Raw genomic sequence first — 25,802 nt, forward strand, 5'->3', positions numbered from 1 at the left:
AGGTAGAGGTTTTTGGAAATTGGTGCATTTTTAACCCAATCAATACTGTTAGTTCATGTCAAAAGCAAGATATGATTCAGTGCCATGATAAATCTCATTTAATATTCTCTAGGACTCTGGGGCTGTATACCATCTATAATCTATTAAATTTGATGGTGTCAATATGACCTGACATTTAATTATTTGCATAGCCCATTTAAAATTTAAATAGCAATAGGCTCTGAGTTCTTTTCAAGCTTTAATATACTCTTTTTAAAAATATATTTTTCATAAATTACTCTGCTGTCAGGAAAGCCATCACATTCCTCAGTTGCTGTAATAAAAGGGGATGGTGTGATTTGGGTGTGAAGCACAGGAGAGTGCTGTGGTTAAACAACAGCAGACACTGATTGAGCCCATTAATCGGAGAGGCTCTTAAATCTCTATGAGTTGAGGACTGTGGCATCCAGGGATTTGATTAAAAAGGAAATATAAAATGAAAGAAGAGGCCCAGTAGCTGCCGGGCAGGTCACTCTCAGAATCCCTGATTAATAGAATGTTGCTTTCAATGAGATTCGTTTTCCCTGGATCATCTTTTGGAACTTATTTGCTAAGAAAAGGTGGATTTAAGCTGTAGTGTTTTCTTCCTTCTTATGGCTATTGAGAAAACACCAAGTCAATATGACAGAATCTTGCAAATCTCTTCAGGCTAGCATATAATACCTTTTCCTCCTTGGATTACTCTGACTCAGTTGACTTCCATATAACAAATAACTTCACCAGGCTAACATCACCATCTAATTCCAATGTCCAATATCCAAGGCCACAGGGATTTCTAAGCACTTTATTTGTAGTATTGGGGATTGAACCCAGGGCTGTTCAACCTCCAAACTACACCCCTAACCCTTTTTAGTTTTTATTTTGAAACAAGGTTTTACAAAATTGTGGAGGGCCTTGTTAACTTGTGGAGGCTGGACTTGAACCTTTGATCTTCCTGCTTCAGTGTCCTAAATACTGGGATTATAGACAAGGACTATCATGCCCAGCTTCCTAAGCACTTTTAGAGTATGTTTATTCCCTTGACCTAGTGTCTAGTGACTTTGGTGCCAAGTAGCTGTCCTTTGTTTTGTTCATTATTCTGTTCATTAACTCATTCAGAAATACTAACTGAATATTTTGACTCAGGCAAAAATTACATGTCATAAGATAGGTAGAAAGACTCCAAGCCTGTCCTCTGAGTCCTCAAGGTCATCTTAAAGGGAGTAAAAGCATAAGTGCCTAGAGTAGGTGGAAAGAGAGATCAGCAAATATCTATCAAAAGTATGGCTGAGTTCTGGCTACCTTGGAGTGTGTGCCCTGGAGGTGTGATGGGAGTGAGGGAGAAGAACTCTGAGATCTCTGGGTGGTTTTGGAGATCTGTGATGGACTGTCAACTTGACTGGATTAAGAGATATCTAAGATTGTGTGGCTTTGGGCATGTTGATGAGATGATCAGCCTATGCATCAGGGGAAGTCCTGCCTCGGCTGTGGGAAGAACTGTTATGATACACACAGGACCTGGATAAAAAGAAGGAGAAAGCAATGTGAGGGCATGCATGATTTTTCTGAGAAAAATGGGTCTGCTCTTGCCTGGGATACCTGCTTTTAGCCCTTCCACTTCAAACTGGACCTTCACCATCATTTCTTTGTAGAATTTCCCTTTAGAATTTTCATCTTAGACTGACACTGCATTATTGGTTGCTCCTACTCTAAAACCCCAGCTCTTGGACCCCTTGGCCAGCTGCTGGTTCCTCTGGCTCTCTGTGTACAGTTATCCACTTGGGACTACACTTTTAAGGGCATGTCTCCAGTAACCTAAGGCCTCCCACTAAGCCCCACCTCTTGAGGCTTCCCTCTTGGGCTTCTGGGGACATTTAAGGTCCAAACAATGGCAGTGCGGTGTTTTGTTTCTCCATTCATCAGCTGATGGATGTTTGGGTTGTTTTCATATTTTTCTATTATAATGTTGCTATAAACATAAAAGTACTAGTTTTTGTGTAGACATTTGTTTTTATTTCTCTTGGTTGTATACCTTGAAGTGGAGTTGGTGAGTCATCTTGTAGCTTTATGTTTGATCATTTGAGGAACTGCCAGACTTATTTTAAAAAATGACTGTGTCATTTTATTTTTCCACCAGGTATGGAGGTTCTGATTTTTCACTTCCTCAATACTTGCTGTTTTATAGCTTTTTATTTTAGCCATCTGTATTAGTGTGTTAGAATTCTCCAGGAAAGGACCACTAATTATCTATCTATCTATCTATCTATCTATCTATCTATCTATCTATCTAGGATTTGTTACGATAATCAGCTTACATGATTAAGGAGGCTAAGAAGTCCCATGTATTTCATCTGTAAGCTGGAGAATCAGGGAAGTAAGCGTATGTGCACATGTTTAACTCCAAAGGCCTGAAATCCAGAGAAGTTGATGGTGTACTCCTCAGCCCAAGGCCAAAGGTCTGAGAACCTGGGGGACTACTAGTACACAACCTGGATTCTGATGGCCAGGGAACCTGAAGATCTGATGTACAAGATGAAGAAGTATTGTAGCCCATTTTCTGTTACTATAATAGAACATCCAAGGCTGAGAAATTTATAAAAGAAGAAAGTTTATTTGGTGTTATGGTTTTGAAAGCTTGAACGCATAGTACACGCATTTGCTCAGCTTCTGGTGAGGGCCATGTGCCCTGAAGGGCTTAGGTCATTCCTAGATTTGCCTGAATTGCAATGGATTTATAATGGATTTTTACCATTGACTTTCATCTCAGAGTATGATAATACAAAGAGATCCCTAAGTGTTGTACCCACCTCTTCCTTAGCTCTACTGTGGAATAATAGTCCAATTTCTCCTTAGTATTCGGATTAACTGCCCCAGCTAACATGGAAGAGTTCCTGCTTGGCCCGTGGACTCAGAGGCATGATGAGCCCCATGTGGTGGCATGGCGGTTTTAAGTTGCATTTCAGTGGAATCTTTGTGTCTCCTGGTAGAAGTACTCCTCCTTTTGGAACCAGGAACGTTAGGCTAGTAAAGCATAAGGCTGTGAAAAAAGGATGTAAGTATTTTGCTAGTGGGTCACTAGATGTAATGATGGGTGGTGTCATTTATATTTCCACCCCCTGGATTCCTGGGCTTGTGATTCCTGGCTATGGGAGAAAGACTATCATAGACTGGATGCTCATATAGAATCTAGACTTCTGGAGAACGTTTTCTCATCTATTTCTTCTGCAAATTAATGAAATGGATCCCCCTTGACACCAGGGCACATGACAGAAATGCAGCAGTAGGTCTTGTGGTTGAGGTGCATGTGTAATAATGACAACACTAGGCCAATGGCTGGACATGTGTGAGGTGGTACCAGGGTGCCGTGGGTATGTGTGGAACTCTAGCCCCAGGGTAGGTGCAGTAACGGCTCTTGCTTTTTTGGGGGAGACAGCAATGTGGACTCTGGTCAGCTTTGTTTCTGGGGAAAAGCTTTATTAAAGGCTGTGGGGGTCCTTGGTGGTGAGAGCTGTGGATGTCTGTAGCAAGGGCTACTGTGATCCTTTGCAACATGGCACATCTGTGCTAGCATGGGGATGGGATAACACAGATAAAATGCTTCCTATGCATATCTGTGTAACCACTCTCTGTTTTTGTATGTCACTGGTTTAAGAAAGCCTCTCCATTGTGGTTTGGAGCTCTCTCAATAGGTAGGTGTTAAATTATTGTATTGGTGGGGAGACACAGGTTGGGACTTCCTGGTCTATTGTCTTGCTGATGTCACTCTTGGCAAGAATATTTTGTGAGGTCAGAGTTTGAAGTGTTTGGACCCCAGAAGACTTCTTTCCAGATGTCCTACTTCCCACTCCTCTTCTGCAAACCAGTTAGCTTACATTGTTGGTTGAGTCTTCATTAAGTCAGTGAATCTCTTTCCTCTACAAACTTTCAGTGTTCTTGAGAGTAGCCCTAGCTTTAAACTTTTCCATGTTCCTGCAAATGAAGTCAGTTCCTTTTGTAAGAGATCAGAAGCAATCTGCTTTAAGGCCTTCTTCTCCTCCTAGTCAAAAATCTCTGAGCCAGACCTCTGAATCTGGGTGTAGGGATAATGGCAAGCCTCTCATGTCAAGCCTCTCAAGCCTCTAGGAGCCTGGGTGCTCTCTGCTTGACTCTCCTGGTGGGGAGCCCCTGCCTCATGAGTCAAGGCAAGAGCTATGAAAGAGCCAGTCCTTTATTTCAGGTGTGGCAATTGGAAGGAAGAAGGGAGCCCTTCACACCTCAACTACATACATCTGTGACTTGTTTTATAACCTGAATATAATTTGTCTCTACCAAAACTCATGATAAGACTCACTCCTCAGTGTAACAGTATTAAAGACTAAAGCTTGGAGCCAGTTCTTGTGGGACACACTTAGTTACCATGAGAGCAGGTTATTATAAGCCAAGTTTGGTTTCCTTGGCCTTTTCTAGTTTCCTCTTTCACACAAGAGCTGCTTTTCTGCTCTTCCATTATGCATGGAACAACACATGGCTTCATCAGAAGCCAAGCAGATGCCTATGACATGTTTTAAGGCTTCCAGAACCATAAGCCAACATAAACTTCCTTCCTTTATAAATTACGCAGCCTAGGATGTTCAGTTATAGCAACAGAAAGTGGGCTAAGGCAACTTGGCCTTGGCAGTAAGATGCTAAGGGCAGGATAAGGAATCCTGAAGGCCTTCCCTGTGCTCTTGGTTGAAGTTCTATAGGGTAGAGTCTTCACATTGCTGAGCTGGTGAGAGAGGGGCAAAAAAGATAGTCCTGGTTCACATAGCACAGGCTATCACATTTCTTACTGAATTATCATAGATTGTCTTTTTTTCCCCCTCTGTGATACTGGGAATTGAACCCAGAGGTATTCTATCTCTCAGCTGCACCCGTACCCATTTTTATGTTGAAATAATGTCTCACTAAGTTGCTGAGGCTGGCCTTGAAAAAGACTTCATTTGCAATCCTCCTACCTCAAACTCTGTTATAAATATTCCTGAATAGATGCTTCTTTGTTGAATTATTATCCTCAGGACCTATTTTAGACAGAATTCTAATTGCTGTGACCCAAACACTTGACACACAAAACTTAGAGGAAGACTCTTTATTTGCTCACAGTTCTGAAGATTTCAGTTCATGTTAGGCTGGCTTCCAAGCAAGAACTGAGGCTATAAGTCCTCAGAGCATCATGAGCAGAGAGAGAGAGAGAGAGAGAGAGAGAGAGAGAGAGAGAGAGAGAGAGAGAGAGAGGGCGCTTATGTCAGCTCCTGATGGCAGGGGAGAAAGAGCTGCAGTGGTCTGGCCTTGAAAAGACTTACCCTCACCATATTCCTGGGGACTTACATCCAGCTATGCCCAACCTCTGAACTTGGTGGCTTTGTTGAACATGGCTGACTTGTCTAACAATGAGGTGTTGAGAACATTTTAAAGCCAAACTATAATAGGACCAGTTTCAGAAGTCATTCATAAATCAAGACTAATACTGACTGTGCCGTTTTCAAAGCATGGTATTCAAAATTCTTGCCATTTAAACTTCAGGGGAAAGAAGAGTATAGAAGAGCAAACATGGGGACTTTATGGATCATATTGGGAAGTAAGACATATCTGATGTGCATTTTATTTGTGGATAGAAATGGTGTATTTCGCTCATCAGCAGACTGCAAGTGTTCACCGAATGGCAAAGGAAGTTGAAAAATGTAGTTTACAATGTGTTTAGCAGTTTCCCTACATGGGTACTTTTAATTTTCTCTCACTTATCTGTATGTTGTAATTTTTCATAATGGCTATATTGCTAATGTAATATAAAAATAGTAAATAGGCAGTGAGAGTAAGAATAGGGAGTAGTACATAGGCATTTCCTTCTAAGAAGCTTTGCTGATGACATTTCTGGAGTGGGGAACTAGATTTATTGAAGGTTACTAATACGAGGATTCTAAAATATTTTTATAAGTTGCTCATTTTCCAGAAGAGGGGAAACAATTGGTAAGTCCTTTAATTGGTTCTCCTTAAAGACAATATAGAATCTCACTTGAGAAAGGAGAGAGAAGGAAAGAGAGTTTTCAAAACAATAAAGCATACTATTTCTGCTTAGTACAGGTTAAGGTTCACCCTGGAAGACTTGTAGGGAGGGAGAGAAAAAACAAAACAACAAAACAAAAATACTCCTGTGCTTACTGAGCTTGATAAGTATCAAATTATGGAAATTTCCAAAGCTAATTATTGTAGTTTTTCTCAAAAATTTCTTTGATATGCTAAGAGTGCTAATTAGGGTTATTAAATACAGAAACTCTTAGGATGCAGAAATCACAGGAACAACCCACTGATGTGCTGATTATGGGTAATTTCTATTTACCAACAGCTCTTAACTATGACATACAAAATGAGGCTATCGTAAGTGGATATGCCTTCACAAACTTTCATGGAATTAACTTTAATATCAGATACTCTTTTGAAATAATATTATAACTGTTTAAAAAAGGTGCTATTGGGTCATATAAAGGGAGGACTTAATTGTCACTGAGGGTATTTGGATCAGATTCAAAGAAGAGGTAGCATTTGGACAAGTTCTGAGCAGCCAGTAGAACTTGACAGGGAGCCTTGTAGAGAAGGCATCCTGGGGTAGGAGTGAGAGTCTGGCTGGAAAGCAAAAGACAAGCTATAGGAAGAGCTAGGAATTGGCTTGACTGGCTGGTTGTGTTAGTCAACTTAATATCACTATAATGAAATATCTAACATAGACCACTTATGAAGTAATGAGAGGTTTACTATGGCTTGTGTTTCTGGAAGTTCAAGTCCACGATCAGAGGCTTCATTTGATGAGGGCAGCGCATCGTGATGGGAGAGTGTCAGAGAAGATGGTCATACCTCAAGCTAAGAGAGGAACAGAGAGGGTGATGGAGAGGGAGGTGAGAGAGAGAGAGAGAGAGAGAGAGAGAGAGAGAGAGAGAGAGAAGAGAGAGAGAGAGATTGAGAGAGGTCTCATAATCTCCTTTGAGGGCACACCCCCAATGACCTAAGGCCCTCCCTAGGCCCCACCTCTAAAAGGCCCATCTCATCTCCCAGTACCACCACCTTGGAGCCCACGCCTTTACCTGTGGACCTTTAGGAGACATTCATCATCCAAATTCTCGCACTGGTAAACATGCAGAATCATGGTAGAAAGCATCTGGTGACCGAGGTGACAACTACTACAAGTACTAAGCATGGGGACTGGAGGGTCAGAAACGCTGGCTTAAGGGGTTGTGCTTCTTTACTCTTTCTTCTGACTGGGATTAAGAAAAAGTGATTTACCAGTATGGAGGCTAGGGTGAGAAAGGGAGAAATGCAGGAAGGTTGACAGGAAGGAGGAGAGTGTCACGTTTGCTCCAGCGATAGCGTTTGGAGTTGCTGGCATAGGGAGATATTGAGACTCCCCTGGAGTATCAGGGGGACTTTTTTTTTTTTGCAACTTTCAGGGAACAAAGTATGATCACAAGCCTGCAATCCTCCCTGACCCTTCCCTGATGGGCAGCAGAGGCAGTTTGAGGGAGATGCCATTTTGAGAGCCAAGGCGTGGATTCTGTCCATGCTGCATCTCTCAAACTCTCAAGGGAAACCAGGGCTTCATGCTGCTAAAGTTTTACAAGTTGTGGTATAACTTGTTCTTCAAGTGTCAAGTCACTAAGTGACTAAATCACCAAGAGGGTTCCCTGAGAACTTGTGGGATTATTGATCTTGCACCCAGCCTTGAGTGCTCAGCAGAGCCCCCAAGGCTGTGTGCTGCCGCCCTGCCCCATTCAGTCATTTTGTTTTGACCTAGAAGAACCCTGAGCATTAGTGGAATGAAGTCACAGAGGTTTGCAGTGAACCCCAGCGAGCTGCCCCTGCCTTCTCCACTGGCTGACATCTGGTGCTTTTCTGCAAGCACGTCTCTATAAATTGATCACTGACATTGGCACCCTCCCACTCAGCTGGTCCTATATTTGATCATTGCCTTGTGAGCAGTGAGCAAGATTTCACAGAGCACCTGGAGGCCTGCTGCTTCACTGTGGGAACTTGCCAGGGAGGCCACAGACATGCCTCGTGGGGAAGATGAGCAAATAGACCAGGATTTGTAACACTCCGTGAGCAGTCTTTGATGCCGGAAACACTAGGTACCAAGAAAACACAAGAGAAAGGTGTTGGAAGTCGGATGAATTCCTCTTTCTTCCCTTCAACCCTGCATGCATCACCTGTACATCCTGTGAGCTTCCTCTATAACATCTACTAAGTCAATCCTTTGCATTATTCCATAACAAAAAAATTTCTAGTAGCCTCCCTGGAAGGTAGATTCTTAGAAAATCAGGCAGGCAAGCCCATACATATTACTGCGTGGCTTTGATAAAGTTACTAAACCAGTCTGAGTCTGAATTTCTGCAACTGAAAATAAAGAGAATAACTTCCTCCTGGATATATTATGAAAACAAATAAGATAGCATTTTAGAAACAGCCCCACATCTGGTATGGAAAAGGTAGTTTTCTAATCTCTTTCCTCAAACTCCAGTCTCTTCCTTTGCTTAATATAATTTTCTTATAGCTACTAAATTCATCATCACCGAATTTTCTTATCTGTCTCATGCTAGAATATATTTGGGATCTGTATCTTAGGAAGGTTGGTATCAGTCAGGATCCCTGCAAGAATGGCAGGTAGGAAGGAGTAGGGCAGAGACCTCTCTCATATAAGCTGTTGGCATCAGGAAGATCCCTGAGAAGCAATTCCTGAGCTGAGATCCCAGAGATGAGAAGGGGTTTGGTAGGCAAGAAAACAGGAAAAAGGCAAGGAAATGGGAAGATAGGTCCAGATGGCAAAGACTTTTAAGAGAAGAAGCAGCCAGCAATGGGGTGCTGAGAGGAATGGGGCCTTGGTGAGGTGAGCCAGAGACCTTCCAGGACCCAGAGGCCAATAACGATTTTGTATTGAAATAACAGTTTCTTTTGCTAGGACACGACAATCTCTGTATCCTTTCGAGTGCACACCATAGGTGCTCAATTGATTTAATCCACCAGGTGAATGGAGTTGCAATTGTAGAAATGTTGGAAAAGAATCCTGGTGGCTGCATGTTCTGAGTGTTGTGAGAATTCATTGAGGCTTCCCTGTGATTCGCCAGTCACAGCATGTCTCAGGATTGTGGCAGATCCACTCTGAATTGCTAAAAAGAAAAAAAAAATCTGCATTTCCTCAGAGTCAAAAACTCACTCTACCCCAGAAACTCTATCATAGGGGAATTAAGCTCATTTGAACCGGAGCCTGGGGACCAGAATGCCGGTGCAGGCTTTGCAGTTTCTTGGGTCTCTATGAAGATGGATAAGTTTCCTTCCTGGAGAGAACTCAGCACCGGCAGCATCCTATCTTCTGGACATCTCAGAATGCAAAATTCATGAAGTAGTGGTCCACACACTCGCCAGCACCCTTTCTGACCTCTCCAGAGCCTCCTGAAGCTCTCTCTGGTATTCCCAGTGTGTCCAGCTGCCTCTGAGAACAATGAATGCACATGGGTAGTGGGAGGCACAAGTCACAAGTCAGAACCATGTGTCTGTTTCAACTTCATACTCCAAGGCCCACAATGGCACTTGACACAAAGTGAAACTCAACACATTTTTAGCCAAAAGTGTGCGAAGCATGAAAGGGAATTGTAGCCAAGTTCCCAGATGGCCTTCTTCTTTAAATTTGAGAAACAAAAATACATAGCCCAGGCTTCTCAACATTTAAGAGCATACAATTAACGAAGATTTATTTTTTTATTTTTCAGTACTGGGGATTGAACCCTGAAGCATTCTACTTCCAAGTTACACCCCCAGGACAATTTTTTATTCTTTATTTTGAACCAGAGTCTCACTAAGTTGCAGAGGGCCTCACTAAGTAGCTGAGGCTAGCCTCAAACCTGCGATCCTCCTGTCTCAGTCTCTCAAGTACTGGGATTACAAGTGTGTACCACCACGCCCGGCTTACAATGAAGATCTTTTAAAGTGCAGCGTCTGACCAGTAGGTCTGGGGTGCATCCTGGAGCTCTGCATTTCTACCACACTCTCAGTGATGCTCATGATGCTCATGCTGTGGGGCCAAGGACCACTTGTTGGGCAGCAAGGACATACATCAATGGAGCTGCTGACCACAGTAGCCAAGTCTGAGAAAGGGCAGTAGTCACTTATGGCACTTTATAAGCAGTAGGTCACCCACCCCACCCATAAGTGTACAGGCCTGAGAAAGGTATCAGCACAAGATCCTGTATAGTTCTGGAATACTGATTACTTTTATGTTTGTGGCAAATCTGTAAACCACATGTATTGAGTATAGTCAACTCCACACTAAAGAGACTGGTATCATGGGCAGTTCAACACCGCACATAATTTTTGCAAATATTTTAGTATTGTTGGATAGTTGTATTTGTTTGTTTGTTCATAGCTTCATTCTTTCAGTAGGCATTTATGGAATGTTTGTCATGGGTAAAGCATCTCTCTGGGCTTTGGAAGGCACTCATCCTAACCTCCTTGAGTCAGAAAAAAGAATAACCATAATATGTAATGAATAGTCCACACCACCACAGTACAGCAGAAACATCATGCGGGCCACGATTTTTTTTTTAAAACAGATTTATTTAGAAAAGCAGATAAATATTCGAGGGACAATGAGTCCATCTTAAAAGTAAAGAGCTTTTTGAGTACAACAAGATATACATGTTTAGTGGAGAATGCTAGCCATTTCCAAAAAGGAAGACCACGAGCCATAAATTTGATGCAGCAAGGTCATTTAAAGTTTCCTAGTAGCTAAGCTGAAAAAAGTACAAATAAGAACAACAACAAAAAAATCCATGTGAAATTAGTTTTAGAAGTATATTTTATTAATCTACTATATTCAAAATATTATCATTTCAACATTTAATCAATCTATAAAGGTATTATGAGATATTTTACATTTTGAGGTATTTTTAGTATTAGAAATTGAACCTAGAGGCATTCTACCTCTGATATACACCCCCAGCTTTTTCCTTTCTTTTCTTTTCTTTTCTTTTCTTTTCTTTTCCTCTTCTCTTCTCTTCTCTTCGCTTCCCTTCCTTCTCTCCTTTTCTTTTCTTTTCTTTTCTTTTCTTTTCTTTTCTTTTCTTTTCTTTCCTTTCCTTTCCTTTAGTGGTACTGGGAGTGGAACCCAGAGGCTTTCTACCTCTGGGCTATACTCCCAGATCTATTTTATAGTTTATTTGGAAACAGGGTCTCACTAAGTTGCAGAGGCTTCACTTAAGTAGCTGAGGCTGTCCGCGAACCACGATCCTCCTGTCTCAGCATTCCAAATGCTGGAATTACAAGCATGCATCACCACACCCAGCTGTATTTTCCTTTTTATTTTGAAACAAGTCTTGCCAAGATGCTGAGGGCTTGCAAAGTGGCTGAGGCCTGCCTCGAAGCTGCAATCCTCTTGTCTCAGCCTCCCAATAACTGGGATTTCAGGTATGCGTCACGATGCCCAGCTGCAATTTTACTCTTGAGTCTGCCAAGAAGCCACTGGTGGGTTTGGGATGGAGGAGTGGCAGGGTCTGCTTTAGACTTTCATGTACTTACTTTTTGGTTGTTATATAGAGAAAAGACAGAATGATGGTAAGGGGAAGAAGGTGTGAAGAGAGCTAGAACACTGAGACCAGAGTTTGGCAGCCTGGACTGAGGGTAGAATGCAGTGAGAGTAGATGCTGGCTGGGGGCTTCTGGAGAAGTGTTGGACTTCCTAATAAGAGACTGACTGTGATGAAATAAAGCATCTGTGGTATGCAGAGGAAAGCCTCATCTTCAGTGGAATGGTATCTGCTAAGCTCCCTCCCTCTCTGACCTGCTCCACCCAGGTCCCAGCAGCTAGCAGGGGCAGGAGCAGAGCCGCTCACAAGCTACTCCAGGAACAAAGGCCCATGTGTGCTTGCAGGGGGAAGGGACTAATATAAGCCCTTCTTAATCCCCATCCATCCAAGCTAATCTCCAAATGGACACTGCAATCAATTTAAGTAATAAATATAGCTCATTCAAAGAGCTGAATAACTAGCTGGAACAATTCCCCAAACTGGTTTCCATTGAATAATTGGAATTATGCAAGGGCATGGAAATTTTTCAACAAATAAAATATGTCTGAAAATCTATTAAAGATATGTCTGCAAAAATCACTTGAAAAAGCCCAACTCAGCAATAAAAAATAAATTACATTTCCGTTCTCGCTGTTGCTCCCTTTGGAAAGAGCGCATTACTACCCACTTTGTGGACAAAAAGAACCAGCACACTTCAGAATAAATGACTCTCCACATGCTAACCACAAGGGTTAGACCATTAGGTAATGATTCCACCCTGAAAAAGAAGTAGGAAAAATTTCCCTCACTTTATGTTGCTCAGATAATGCATCTGCTGTTGTGTTTCCTCCAGGGGGTTTTTGGAGTCTGAGTTTTATACCAGTTACTGTGAGTGACAGACAACTTCACTCAGAGTTTGGAGCCAGTTTGGACCAATTAGACCAGCCCTGTAGGGATCAAAGAGTTCTATGGACTCTCTTCTTTCTGTTTTCATCTTAAGCTGGGCAATGGGGCTCAGAGGAGAACAGACCTCCAAGAGCTAACCAGAAAGTTGACTAAGGGAAGTTTTGTCTGTGAATTTGAAGATTGTCTGAGTAATTTTTTTCAGTATGATGCAGCTTTGCAAGTTGGCTTTGGAAGTCATGTGGTGTTGTGACCCATCAGCATCACACACCCCACTCTTCACACTCCTTTCAAAGCTGCTTACATGACTCCTCTTCAAATAAAGACCATCCAGCCTGATGCCACAATTCCTTTTCCTGTTTCCTCTTTTTCCACTCACTGATTTTTTGCTCTTGTACTGATAGTCAGCTTGACTTTTGCTGAATACCCTGGGTGGGGCATGAGCTGTGGTTTCTTCTCTCCAGATGGACTCCAGCACTCAGAAGCTGCACATTTATGCTGGACTGGACTCACCTCCAGTGGGCCCGAGCACAGGTGATTCATTCTCTGGGAAACGTGGAGGAAGAAAGAGACCCAGCCTTCCCTTGCATTGAGTTCATACCTCCTCCTAACTGAGAAGCAGCAGAGCCACGATTCCACTGTTTAAAAAGTCATTGCAAAACATCCAATCAAATGCTTACACCAACTGCCTGCTGCACTAAAGGCCCCTCATGAAGGCTGAGGCCATAACTAGTGGTCTAAAAAGAAAACAGGGCACTGCACTGACAAAGGCTGCCTCTTGCAAACAGAGAGAACAGTGTGGATGGTGCCATCTCTCTTCTGTAAGCCAGGAAAGAAGGGTTGGTTAAATAAGAACAAAGCTCTTCTTAGGAGTGGGCAGGGAGGTGGAGAACAGTTATTCTCTTCATTCTCCTCCTCCTCCTTCTCCTTTTCTTCTCCTCTTCCTCCTTCTACTTCTCCTCCTCCTTCTATTTCTCTTTCTCCTCCTCCTTCTATTTCTCTTTCTCCTCCTCCTTCTCCTTCTTTTCTCCTCCTCCTCCTTCCTCTTCTTCTTCTTCTTCTTCTTCTTCTTCTTCTTCTTCTTCTTCTTCTTCTTCTTCTTCTTCTTCTTCTTCTTCTTCTTTTCTCTCTCTCTCTCTCTCTCTCTCTCTCTCTCTCTCTCTCTCTCTCTCCTCAATTTCCTCTCTTTAGTATTGGGTATTGAACTGAGAAGCATTCTATCTTTGAGCTACACCCCCAAGCCCTTTTTATTTTCATTTCTTAAAAATTTTGAAACAGGGCCTTACTAAGTTGCTGAGGCTTGCCAGGAACTTGTGATCCCCCTATCTCAGCCTCCCAAGTACTAGGATTATAGGCAAGCACCACCATACCCAACCTGACATCAGCTCTCTTACCAGGTATGAGCACCTCCTCTCTCAGGTTCTCTCTCTGCCTCTTCTACAGTTGGCCCTCCATAATCAATGAAAGGGTAGCAGTCACTGCCCTGAAGGGGAAGTCGCCTCTTTAGCTTTTGCAGTGGGCACTGGGTGACTGCACGGAGCTGACGTAGGCAGCCATCAGCCTAACAGTTTCTCTCCACTCAGAGGCAACCTGAACATGATGCCACTTCTGGCTTGAATGGCATCTGACACTTTCTTTTTTTTTTTTTTTTCTGGTGGGTATGTATTTTTTTTAATCTTTTATTTTTGGTGCACTGTATTCATACATCATAGTGGGATACAAACTTTTGTAGACATACATGCACACATCGCCCAGTCAGCCCCCACCCAATCCCCACCCCATTCCCTCCCCATCCCTCCTTCCCATGCTTGGCTTAGTGGTTGACATCTAGTATTATAGCAATTTATCCAAAATTAAAAATGGTAATCTCACATAACAGTTTTATTTGTCTGATACCAAGCTTTTGATGACTTAAAGATAACATTTCAATATTTCTTTTTGTTTTCTTTCTTACCAGAAAATATTTTTTCTTTTTTTTAGGAGAAACTATCGTATATTTATATATTTATTTTTCAGAAAAAATCTATCCTAATATGTAATATGGACTCTAGATACCCAAAACGATCTTGAAAAAGAACAAAGCTAGAAGATATATATTTTCTGATTTCAAACCATATAAAGCTACAATAATTGAAACAGTGTAGTACTGTTCTAAAGGCAGATATATAAACCATTGGAGTTAAATACAAGCCTAGAGCTAAATTCTTCCCTATATTATCAAGTTATTTTTGACAAGGTTTCCACGAACATTTGGTGGTGGAAATAATAATCTTTTAACTAAATATTGTTGAAAAATAATAATTACATGAAAAAGAATAAAATTGGACCCTTACCTAATACCATATACATGTATTAACTCAAAATAGATAAAAGACCTAAATATAAATCTTAAGACTATAAACTTTTAGAAGAAAATCTGGGTCATAAAACCTCACAACATTGAAATTGGCAGTGATTTCTTGGATATGATTTCAATGGCACAGGCAACAGAAGAGTATACAAACTCCCTAAAAAAAAATTGCATATCCAAAGACAATGTAAACAGAGTTAAAAGTTACTAAGAATTGGATAAAATATTTCCAAATGTTATATCTGAAGGTATATTAATATTCCAACTAGAAATCCTAAAAATTAACAACAATAAAGGCAAACAATACCCTTTAGAGATAGGTAAAAGACTAACATAAATAATGAATCTCCACAGATAACCAATCTTAGTTGTCTGTTGGATGGAAAACCTTGTTTCTCTGGTTCTGGTGTGTGTTACCTATTTCTTCTTTGTAGTTAATCTCTTTGAGTATTTTCTCTAGTGCTGGTTTTGAAGACATAAATTCCTTCAGTTTCTGTTTGTCATGGAAGCTTCTTATTTCTCCATGTAATTTGATAGAAAGTTTTTCTGGGTAGAAAATTTTTGGCTGGAAGTTGTTTTCTTTCAGAGTTTGGAATATGTTACTCCAAGCCCTTCTGGCTCTCATGACTTGGTTTGGGAAGTCTGGAGTGATTCTAATTGGTTTGCCTCTGAATGTCACTTGGCCCTTTGTTTTTGTTGTCTTTAAGATTCTCGAGGGACTTCCGGGAAGATGGCGACCGAGAAAAGCGGGGCTTAAGAGTCCCGCTAACAACCAATCTCCATTACCACAAAAAGAGCGCCTTTCATAGCCAGAAAACACCATCACCAGAAAAACAAAAAAAAAAACACCAGGCTCCAGAGAGAAAGCGGACTGAGAACAGAGCTCAGGGCCACAGAGGAGACACACGCGCCCGAGGACATGGCAGCAGCGCCATACTGCCGGCGGCAGCGGCGAACTCAACGGACGGCTATAGCAAGCCAGGAGAGCCGCTGCGGAACAGCCAGGCGGGATCTTTCGGCGCAGACAGCATTTAAAGCTCCCAGTGGCTGAGCTCAGCACACGCTGCAGGGATTCAGAGTGGAAATCAAAACCAGAGAAGAAAAAATACGCCAGCCTCATGGCCGAGGGCGTGGCAGAGGCGCCATATTGCCACCGGCGGCGGCAGCAGCAGTGAATTCACCGAGTCCAGTACAGCTACATCTGCGTACTCAAGAACAGTGAGTCAAATTGCGGGCAACAGAGGAGAAATCGCAGTATTGGGCCTCCTGGGACTTGACCCAGTGAGGGAGCGGTGGTGGCAGAGATATCACACCATAGGAGAACGTGCAACCTGGCACCCCCCACAGTCTAAAGCAGCCTCCATCGACTCTCTGGGTCAGAGACTCTGTGATACAACCTAGTAAAGGAGTAGTGGGGTCTGAGATAATACAGACTCGAGATCCAGAGCACCTTAAGTGAAGCCATAGTGACCCAAGGGAAGAACCCAGAGAAGGCACAAACCTCCGAAATCATGGGAAAGAGGAATAACACTGGAGTAATGAATGTGCACAACCCCACAACATCAGAACCTGATAAAACAGAAAATCAGAGATTTCTAGAAGATCAAATCAGGAAAATAACTGTAGAAATAATAGAGGTGCTTCGAAAAGAACTCAGAGAGAGCCAAAAAGAGATAAAGGATGCAATTAATGAAGTAAAGGCCTCAATTCAAAGCACAAACAACCGATTAGACCACATGGAGAACAGAATCTCGCTCTTAGAAGATGAGCAATCCAAAAATGAATGCATAGTTTCTAATCTAGAAAAAAATATCCAACAGCAGGAATCTGACATTGAAGAAATATGGGCCCATCTTAAGAGAGCTAACCTAAGAATAATTGGAATAGAGGAGGGGAAAGAAAGTGAAACCAAAGGGATCAACAATCTCTTCAAGGAAGTAATAGCAGAAAATTTTCCAAATATAGAGCAAGAGGTTGATACACAGATCCAGGAAACTTATAGAACTCCCTTTAGACAGGATCGGAGAAGAGGATCCCCATGCCATATAATTGTCAAAATGACCAATGTGGAAGCCAAGCAGAGAATCTTAAAGGCAACAAAAACAAAGGGCCAACTGACATTCAGAGGCAAACCAATTAGAATCACTCCAGACTTCCCAAACCAAGTCATGAGAGCCAGAAGGGCTTGGAGTAACATATTCCAAACTCTGAAAGAAAACAACTTCCAGCCAAAAATTTCCTACCCAGCAAAACTTTCTATCAAATTAGATGGAGAAATAAGAAGCTTCCATGACAAACAGAAACTGAAGGAATTTATGTCTTCAAAACCAGCGCTAGAGAAAATACTCAAAGAGATTACCTACAAAGAAGAAATAGGTAACACTCACCAGAACCAGAGAAACAAGAGTTTCCATCCAACAGACAACTAAGATTGGTTATCTGTGGAGATTCATTATTTATGTTAGTCTTTTACCTATCTCTAAGTTGTATTGTTTGCCTTTATTGTTGTTAATTTTTAGGATTTCTAGTTGGAATATTAATATACCTTCAGATATAGCATTTGGAAATATTTTATCCAATTCTATTAGTAACTTTTAACTCTGTTTACATTGTCTTTGGATATACAATATTTTCTTTTATTTTTTAGGGAGTTTGTATATTCTTCTGTTGCCTGTGCCATTGAAATCATAACCAAGAAATCACTGCCAATTTCAATGTTGTGAGGTTTTATGACCCAGATTTTCTCCTAAAAGTTTATAGTCTTAAGATTTATATTTAGGTCTTTTATCTATTTTGAGTTAATACTTGTATATGGGATTAGGTAAAGGTCCAATTTTATTCTTTTCCATGTAATTATTATTTTTCAACAATATTTAGTTAAAAGATTATTATTTCCACCACCAAATGTTCGTGGAAACCTTGTCAAAAATAACTTGACAATATAGGGAAGAATTTAGCTCTAGGCTTGTATTTAACTCCAATGGTCTATATATCTGCCTTTAGAACAGTACTACACTGTTTCAATTATTGTAGCTTTATATGGTTTGAAATCAGAAAATATATATCTGCTAGCTTTGTTCTTTTTCAAGATCGTTTTGGGTATCTAGAATTCATATTCCATATTAGGATAGATTTTTTTCTAAAAAATAAATATATAAATATATGATAGTTTCACCTAAAAAAACAGAAAAAAATATGCTCTAGTAAGAAAGAAAGCAAAAAGAAATATTGAAATGCTATCTTTAAATCATCAAACACTTGGTATCAGACAAATGAAACTGTTATGTGAGATTATCATTTTTAATTTTGGATAAATTGCTATAATACTAGATGTCAACCACTAAGCCAAGCATGGGAAGGAGGGATGGGGAGAGAATGGGGTGGGGATCGGGTGGGGGCTGACTGAGCGATGTGTGTGCATGTATGTCTACAAAAGTTTGTATCCCACTATGATGTATGAATACATTGCACCAATAAAATAAAATTAAAAAAAAAAAAAGATTCTCTGCTTGGCTTCCACATTGGTCATTTTGACAATTATGTGGTGTGGGGATCCTCTTCTCCGATCCTGTCTAAAGGGAGTTCTATAAGTTTTCTGGACCTGTGTATCAACCTCTTGCTCTATGTTTGGAAAATTTTCTGCTATTACTTCCTTGAAGAGATTGTTGATCCCTTTGGTTTCACTTTCTTTCCCCTCCTCTATTCCAATTATTCTTAGGTTAGCTCTCTTAAAATGGGCCCATATTTCTTCAATGTCAGATTCCTGCTGTCGGATATTTTTTTCTAGATTAGAAACTATGCGTTCATTTTTGGAATGATCATCTTCTAAGAGCGAGATTCTGTTCTCCATGTGTTCTAATAGGTTGTTTGTGCTTTGAATTGAGGACTTTACTTCATTAATTGCATCCTTTATCTCTTTTTGGCTCTCTCTGAGTTCTTTTCGAAGCACCTCTATTATTTCTACAGTTATTTTCCTGATTTGATCTTCTAGAAATCTCTGATTTCTGTTTTATCAGGTTCTGATGTTGTGGGGTTGTGGGCATTCATTGCTCCAGTGTTATTACTCTTTCCCATGATTTCAGAAGTTTGTGCCTCCTCTGGGTTCTTCCCTTGGGTCACTATGACTTCACTTAAGGTGCTCTGGATCTCAAGTCTGTAGTATCTCAGACCCCACTACTCCTTTACTGGGTTGTATCACAGAGTCTTCGACCCAGGGAGTCGATAGAGGCTGCTTTAACCTATGGGGGGTGCCAGGTTGCCCATTCTCCTATGGTGTGATATCTCTGCCACCGCCACTCCCCCACTGGGTCAAGTCCCAGGAAGTACAGTACTGGGATTTCTCCTCTGTGGCCCGCAATTTGACTTACTGTTCTTGAGTTCGCAAATGTAGCTGTACTGGACTCATTGAATTCGCTGCTGCTGCCGCCACCGGTGGCAATATGGCGCCACTGCTACGCCCTCAGCCGTGAGGCTGGCTTATTTCTTCTTGGTTTTGAATTCCACTCTGAGTTCTTGCAGCTGAGTGTGCTGCAAGTGCTGAGCTCAGCCACTGGGAGCTTTAGATGTTCCCTGCGCTGAAAAATCCTGCCTGGCTGTTCCGCAGCGGCTCACCTCGGCTTGCTGTAGCCGTCTGGTGAACTCGCCGCTTCCGCCGGCAGTATGGCGCTGCTGCCGCGTCCTCGGGCGTGAGGCCGGTGTATCCCCTCTGTGGCTCTGAGCTCTGTTCTCAGACCGCTTTCTCTCTGGAGCCTGGTGATTTTTTTGTTTCTCTGGTGATGGTGTTTTCTGGTTATGAAAGGCGCTGATTTTGTGGTAATGGAGATTGGTTGTTAGCGGGGCTCTCAAGCCCCGCTTTTCCCGGTCGCCATCTTCCCGGAAGTCTGACACTTTCATTGTGCATTGCTTTTTTTCCTGGCATGGCTGGAGAGTAGGACAGGAGAAGCAAAACAGAAGGAGTGAGGAAACCCAGAGTACAGAGGACCATTTGACAACTTCCTCTGCCGTGAACCCGGTGGCCAAGGGTGGTAGAGCTGTGGACTGGAGGATAACTGAGTTTAACATGACTTTATAGAAGGGTCCCTTTCCTCACCATCCATGGGCCTCCACGCCCATCCTGATTTCTGAAATTTCATTATTCAACATTTATTCTTTTATCAGACGCTCCTCATCTCCAAAGCCAAAAGTAGATTACCTAATACAAGAGAGGTAGATTGGGTGTGTTGGTGTGTGCCTGTAATCCTAGTCATGGGAAACTAAGATGGAGGATAACAGGTTCCAGGTCAGTCTCAGCAACTTAGTGGGACCTTCAGCAACTTAATAAGACTCTGCTTCAAAATAAGCAATAAAAAGGGCTAGGGGTGTAGCTTGGAGGCAAAATGTCTCTGGGTTCAATCCCTAGCACTAAGAATTTTTAAAAAAAGAGAAAAAAAGAAAAAAAGAGAGATAGGAGAAAAGTCTTATTTTTGAGAGAAAGAATTTTGTAATCAGGAAATCATAAGGAACTCGTGTTAATTATACCCACACATGTAAGCTATGTGTAATTTCAAGAAATAACATTTAATTTTGAATTACATATGGAAGTGTCTGTGGGATGCCAGGATCTTTTTACAGCTTTTTGTGCTTCAGGTCTTAATATAGGATGAGTTAAAAAATGAATTCTGGAAGTTTACAATTTTGTATTAGTTTCCTGTCAGTGTGTAACAGTTTACTACTTAGTCACTTAGAACAATATCCACGTTTCAGTTTTGTGGTCACTTCTCTTTCTGGGCTTCAGTTTTCTCATCTGTATTGTACAGAAGGTGATTTAGAGGTGTTTCCTAAAGGCTTGACATTCTGAAACTTGGTTCTGAGATCACAAAGGATGCTCTGATTTTATAGAGTTTTGGTATTAATCACAAGAAAGGTGCTATGGTTTGAGTAAGGTTTAAGTGTGTCCTCCCAAAGCTTCACATACTGAAATCTTAGTCCCCAGGGTGACGGTCTGGGACATAGGGTAGAACTTTAGCAGGTGGGGTCTAGAGGGAGGAAGAGCCTTAGGTCATGGGTGGTGTATCTGTAAAAGGCATTGTGAGACTAGCCTCTTCCTTTGGCTGCTTGTACTGAGATATGGGCCCTCGCTCTCATCCTTGCCATTGGCCATGTGTTGAAGCCTAGAGGGCCCTTACAAGAACCAGGGCAGAGTCCATGCCAGCACCATGCCCAGGAATCTCTAAAATGGTAGGCTAAATGATTCACTTTCTTTATAAAGTTGTTTATCACCTGTATCAGGTATTTTGTTATGGTAACAAAAGTCTGACTAATGCAGAAGCATAATTTCAAGGCTCATGAAAATGCAAATCTGTTAAATAGCTATTATTAATTGAGCCTGAGGGTCACCCTGTTTTCTTGAGGAGAGCTTTCAGAAAGTAGTTTACAGGGAAAAGTTCAGCAAGTGCTGTGTTCTTGGGTGTCCTTATGCCTCTGAGCTTCATTATGACACGAGACTACAGTGTACCAATAAAGGTGTATTAAAAAATAAAAGAGTAGAGTCATTTAGAGAAGAGAGAGGGCAAGAGTGGCCAGGCTCGTGTTTCTCAAATTAATCCATTCATGTTTTTAAATTCCCAAGTGTCAGGCAGAACTTTCTACCATAATTCAGGTGTGAAAATCCAAAGTAAAACACAAGCAATTACAAGGCACCTTACATTTAGGAGCAGAGCAAGTGTGGAAAACAATAGAGATGGAAAGAATGGAAACCAAACTAATGCGTAAGTATCTATGTTCATAGCTGCACAATTCACCATTGCCGAACTATGGAACCAGCCAAGATGTCCATCAACAGATGAATGGACCTCTTGCTGCTGCGTGGCTTTCTGTGTTCTGTGTTTCCTTCCCACAGCAACATGTAAACACATGGTGATAATTGCAGTATACTGATGACAGCTGCCTGAAGGGTGCCAGGACTTGGGGTATACCTTGCAAAACTGAGAAATCAATTGTGTGTGTGTGTGTGTGTGTGTGTGTGTGTGTGTGTGTGTTACTAGGGATTAGACCCAGGGATATTATACCTCTGAATTACACCCTAGCCCTATTTTATTTTTTTTATTTTGGAACAGGGTCTCACTAAGTTACTGAGGATCTTGCCATGTTGCTGAGGCTGGCCTTGAACCTTCAGTCCTCCTGTGTCAATCTCCCAAGTACTGGGATTACAGACAGGTGCCACCATGCCCAGCTTAAACCACTGTTTTTTTTTTTTTTCTTTTCTCCAAGCTTCTAAGACTTGGGGGTTAGTTACTGCATCAAAATTCAGAATATCCTGCCTGACATAGCAACGCAGCAAGAAGAAGACCACAAAGTTTGCAAATGGTAGTGTGGTCTAGAGAAATATCAATGTACAGGAAGAACAACAACAGTAAAAAACCTGATAACCCAAGTTTCCAGATGAACTGTTCTGATTTTTCTTTTCTTGTCCCCTCCCAGGCTTGAGAGAGTTGGTGAAGCATTAAAAAGCAGACAGCAGGGATCTGAAAGCATGAAGAATTAGTTTGGATTCACAGATCAAACTGCCAACCTGTGGCCCACAGGGAGTTGCAAACTTGCATGCTTGGTTTTCTAAGGGTAGACCTTCTACAGTATTGTCTAAAGTCTTCTCCTGTCTCACTTGTTTTAGTTCTGATGTGCTGTATGCCAGAAAAGCATTGGAATTCTGACATTCAACCGAATTAACTTGGGAGTATTTTTTTGTACTATTGTTAGTGGACTGATAGATTTTGTCCATCTTCTCAAGAAGTTTTTCCTGCTGCTTCTGACTCAGATTGATTTCTTCCTACAGTATTCCTCTGAGCTAACACTTTTGCTCTCATCTTTCTTTCCTTCCTCAGGAGGAATATCTGTTATAATCCAAATATCAATTCCCCAAATCTAAAATTTAGGACTCCCTGTTATGGAAATTAAGCCTGCACTATTTTTCTTTATACCTCTTATTTCATGAGATGCCATTAAAGACCCCAGAAGAGATGACACGAAGTTAAAAAGCAGGTAGAAACAAATTTAGAGAGAATTCGAATAAAAGTAGCCAATGTGTTTGCATGCTTATTTTTTATATTAACTACTAAACTGATTAATTTTCTTTCCTTTTTGAGATTTAATTTTTGTATTTGTAATATAATCATGTGGTTCAAAATTAGAAAAACATAAATGGATATGTAGTTAAAGGCCTTATTCTCATGCCCATTTCAGTCTCCAGTAGGATCACTTAATTATGCTTCTTTAAAGATATATATTATTATTATTTGTGTGGTACTAGGGATTGAACCCAGAGTTATTTTACCACAGGCTATACCCCTAGCCCTTTTTTTTTTTCAAGTCTGGGGATGGAACCCAGGGGCATTCAACCTCTGAGCTACACCCCCTGCCCTATGTTTTATTCTTTATTTTTTATTTTTTAATTTTAATTTTTTTATTTTTGGTGGTGGAACTGGGGTTTCTGGAAGCCCTTCTACCTCCAGGCTACACTCCCAGACCTATTTTATGTTTTTATTTTTGGAAACAGGGTTCGAAACTGCGCGATACTCCTGTCTCCGCCTCCCAAGTGCGGGGATTACAAGCGTGTGCTACCATGCCCAGCTTATTCTTTAATTTGAAATTGGGTCTTACTGAATTGCAGAGGGCCTCACTAAGTAGCTGAGGCTGTCCGCAAACCATGATCTCCCGTTATCAGCCTCCTGAATGCTGGGATTATAAGTGTGCTCCACCATGCCCGGCTCCCTAGCCCTATTTTTAAATTTTTATTTTGAAACAGAGTCTTGCTAGGTTAATGAGAGTCTCACTACTTGATGATGCTGGCCTTGAACCTGGGATCCTCCTGTCTCAGCATCCTAAGTACTTGGATTAAAGACATGTGACACCACTCTCGGTGATATATATTATTTATAAGTATACCACTAGATAAGAATATATCCTTTATATATCTCTCCTTTCTCTCTTTTATACAGCTGGTATCATTCTTTTTTGTCAGGCTTCCTGTTTTTCTCACTTTGTAGTTTATCTATCTTCCAGATCTTTATGTATTAGTCCATAAAGAGCTTCCTCATTCTTTAAATCCCAGTTACTTCATTTTGCCAAATTTCATATTGATAGACACCTAAGTTGTTTTCAATATTTGCATTTGCAAACCACATTGCAGTGGATAATCTTGTCCCTAAGTCAGTTTGCCTTGTTTTAGTGTATTTATGGACATAACTCCTAGAGGTAGAATTGCTGTGTAGTCTGTAGTTTAATGGTGAATTTAGGACTTGACTTAGATTGCAGTGTGTGTGCTTGGAAGTACAACTATTCTCCCAAACCACAATGGCTGAGCCTTGCAGATACACTGGTTCCTAGTTCCAAAGTGCTATCATATCACACATTTATTAAGTATTTATTTTGTGCGTATTGTGTACCAGATACCATGTAGGTGTTAGATATAAACAGAATATATAATAATTGATAAATTGGGTCCCTCCCCCTTCCCCACGTGACTTCTCAGCGAGTGCAGGAGGTGGAACCCTGGAGGCTGACAGTCTGCTCCATAAGCAGTATTGTGAGAGAAGCAGCATTCCTATGCTTAATCCCACCTCCAAAATATCTGCCTTAAAGGAGAAGCCTTTCTGCTCTGGCCTTGGATGGTCCTGCCAGTCAACTGGGATTGGCCCCTTTGCCAACTGCCCCCCCCCCCCATCCCCGAGAGGAGAGTTCCATGCCCGATTAAAAGCTGATACCACACATTCTGGTTGCCTCCTCTTGTGTTTTTACACAGCATCCCTGCACAGAATCTTTCAATAATAATGCCTTCCTAACAACTTCTGAGACAGGAAAGACAGTGTGATGGTAAATTTATATGTCAATTTGGCTAGACTTTAGTGACCAGTTATTTGGTTAAACACTAGTCTAAATGTTTTGTAAATGTATTTTTTTAGATGTGATTAATATTTATAATCATTTGACTATAAATAAAACAGATTAGCCTCCATAATATGAGTGGGCCTCATCTACTCAGTTGAAGGCCTTTAGAATAAAGACTGTGGTTTCCTAAAAAACAAATTATTCTCTAGACTACAATACAGTAATCCTACTTGAGCTTCCAGGATGGTGCCATGTAGTATTTGTCTTCAAGACTGCAACCTCAACTCTTACCTAAAATTTTCAACCTGCCAGCCTGTCCCATAAATTTCATTTGCCAGCCATCACAATTCCATGAGCCAATTCCTTAAAATAAATTGCTTGCTGGGTGTTGGTGGCCAACGCTTGTAATCCCAGCACTTGGAAGACTGAGACAGGAGGATCGCACAGGTTCAAAGCCAGCCACAGCTACTTAGTGAGGCTTTCAGCAACTTAGTGAGACCTTGTTTCCAAATAAAGTATAAAAAAAGGTCTGAGAGTATAGCCTGGAGGTAGAAGAGCCCCTGAGTTCCACCCCCAGTAACACACACACACACACACACACACACACACACACACACACACACACACAAAATTGCTTTTCCTATATCTATCTTGTTGGTTGGGATTCTCTGGAGAGCTTTAATAAAGGCAGGAAGGATGATTCACCACTCAACAGATGAACAAGCAGAGGCTGAGAGGTCCATGTCTCCCCAGAGCCAAGACCCTAGAACCAAAGTTCACTGTCCTGCTTTGCAATATTGCTAAAACACAAAGTAGGATATACACATTGGTATTTCTATTATAGAATACTAGGCACATCCAATACAGTGACCAAAAGAATATTAACGATATTTTAATTCTTTACCTGATTTCTTGTTGAAATGGAAAAGAGGTTATGGCATTTTTATTGTATAATCACCATCTCAAAAATACTTTCCTCACCATCCTATACTAGGGTATCAGATACTGCCTGAAAATCTTTGTCTTCTACACTTATTTCCCTATCTCTGAAAACCATCTCTTGACACTTGAAAATGTATTTTTTTTATCTATTTTTTCTTCCATCCTTTC

The sequence above is a fragment of the Muscardinus avellanarius genome, assembly GCF_963383645.1.
Source record: "Muscardinus avellanarius genome assembly, chromosome: 2".
Taxonomy (NCBI): domain Eukaryota; kingdom Metazoa; phylum Chordata; class Mammalia; order Rodentia; family Gliridae; genus Muscardinus; species Muscardinus avellanarius.